Source organism: Aplysia californica, unplaced genomic scaffold (assembly GCF_000002075.1).
Source record: "Aplysia californica isolate F4 #8 unplaced genomic scaffold, AplCal3.0 scaffold00599, whole genome shotgun sequence".
Taxonomy (NCBI): domain Eukaryota; kingdom Metazoa; phylum Mollusca; class Gastropoda; order Aplysiida; family Aplysiidae; genus Aplysia; species Aplysia californica.
The window spans coordinates 181,238-183,533 of NW_004797869.1; the positions used below are offsets into that span (position 1 = coordinate 181,238).

The 2,296-nt window shown below is 40.0% G+C and overlaps 1 protein-coding gene across 2 annotated transcripts in view; it reads left to right on the top strand.

Annotated features, from left to right (window-relative positions):
• LOC101849319 overlaps nucleotides 1-2,296 on the top strand; it is a 64,366-nt gene that overhangs the window by 19,919 nt on the left and 42,151 nt on the right. Inside the window, exon 2 of one of the 2 annotated variants that reach the window (XM_035972171.1) lies at nucleotides 766-832. The exons of the other annotated variant lie outside the window; for it this stretch is intronic. The gene's annotated coding sequence lies outside the window, so the exon portion shown is untranslated. The remainder of the gene's footprint in view (nucleotides 1-765; nucleotides 833-2,296) is intronic. 2 annotated transcript variants of the gene reach the window in all.

Below are 2,296 nucleotides of genomic sequence, written 5' to 3' on the forward strand. Positions count from 1 at the left end.
AACCAGAGTAGTGCTACTGACTGAAGTTGTCTTTAGGCTATTCCCAAATGGGGGATATTAACATGTTCTTATGCACTGTAGGAAATTGTAAATGGGCTGATTTATCAATGTCATGCTCATACTGTGCCGGAACAACATAGGGGCAACTGCTGCTTTTTCTTTCCTCATGCTTACTATCGTCAGTTTTCCTCTGCTTCTTTGTATGTTTGTCACTCTCTTGGGAACTGCTATTCACGGGGTGCCTTGATAGTCGAAGCAGACTTTGTGCTGTTGAGGCTTGAATGGGAGCAAAGTAAGCCTGATTCCCCGTTTGGACTTCTCTGTTGACATCCACCCCTTGGCAGTTGCAAGCGCGGTAAAACCATACTAAAACTAAAACTAGCTACCCATTATAGAAAAATTTCTACCCCAGGATCAACATAGATCTACTTGTTTTATTATAGTACATTATGTCTCAGACTTTACTCTGACATAATTCCGATTCGCTATGAAGTGTACGATTTAGTTAAGTTTAAGTCAAATGAAGAGCAAAGGGGGGAAGGTGCCACGCCCTCTCGACTATCGCGAAGTTGCCTATCAAAACCCAGGATGGTGTAACGCATGGTGCGCACGCTTCTCAAGTGAAGTTTTTAAATAGAGGGCGAAGAGTTCGTAAGAGTGGAGGCCATGACAGTGCGCGGTCTAGAGGTACAAACAGGTCTCAGGAAATCAATGAAAGTTATATAATTGTTATTATATATTTCTCTTGTATTACATGAATCGAAGACTACCCAAAGAAACAAGGAAATAAAGAAACAGCAAAATTGTTGAAACGGCAAGAATATATCTAAAGGTAGGAGATTTGTTTCATCATCATAAACTCATTTATTGAATACAAGAAAACGATTCTGCCATTATCATCTTGAAAGAGTAAACAAGGGGAACTGATCACTGAGTGACATGGTGAGAGCCATATTTTCACGTCCGGACTGTAACTATAACATGATGTCGAACTACAATCGTTCATTGGTAGACATTGCGCAAGATGACATGGATAGCAACAAAGTTGTTAGGGAAATATAATAGTAATATTGATACATTGCTCTTTATCATATTGTTTATACACTTTTGATTTCTCACTGGAATTTTTATATAACTCTAGATCTAGTCCTTTTTTTTACATTTGTCTCACCATTGTCTGTAGCTGTGGTAATGTCATGATGTACAGAAATGAATCATATTCTATTCCGAAATCGTCCCGTGCAATGACCGTAGAGATAGCTAAACGAGCAGCCTTTTTTTTTAAGTTCCCTTGTATTTCTCTTTCTTGAATCCTAAGTTGTCGGCGTTTGGTGCCTTTCAACACCGCGTCGCCTTATAACTATTTTGTCCAAAGTGTACAGAAGTAAAGAGTGCACTTTGGACATATAAATAGTTCGGAAGCGACGACCAGTCTGTCATCTTTGTCTGCATAGGCCCTATATGTCATATGGAAGCAGGTGCTCCTTAATGTTTGGCCATATGGGGCTACTAGTTCATGTGTCTTTCTTCTGGTTAAGAAATATCCATCTGTCTTAAAAAGAAGTCAAGATATTTGCCTTTAAAGAAGGTGGGGGACGCCTGGTTTCAGAGGGACGATTAGCGAAAAAGTGACCTCCAAAGTGTGATGACTTCCAAAGCTTGAGTGTCCTTGAAAAGTGCAAATGTTCATTTTGAAAAGTAAAATCCTCACCAAAGTGTGTGTTTTAAAGGACATAGAAAGATGTTGGGCCAAAAAAAAATGTTTAAGCCCAAGGAGTAGATAAGTGGTGACTTTTTTATTTCAATATTTGACGAGAGCCTGATGCACCACAACGCATCACAAATCATTGAATTATTTCATTATTATGGAAAGTATCGGCGTCTGTGGTGTTGTGGTTTGTGTTAAGCTCTTGACCGTCTCATGTAAGAGACCTGATTTCGGTTCCCGAGTGGGGAGAATTCTATCGTGTATCTTGGTCTTTCTGCTGGGATGTTGTATCCCTCTCAGTTCGAGTTGGCCCTGACACTCACTGACAGGCAAAGCCGTAGCCCGCCTACGATCTAAACTACAGTATTTCGATAAGAGCGTTAAATACCTAGATTTTTAAAAAAATTATATATTAAGTGCTCTACCCATTGTGGCATCGGCATATTTCTTTAGATTTGAGTCATGATGCTTATGTGGGAAAACAACAAATATCGGAGTTATTTTTCCATCCCTACCCCCCGACCACACACACACACTCACACACACACACACACACACACACACACACACACACACACACACACACAC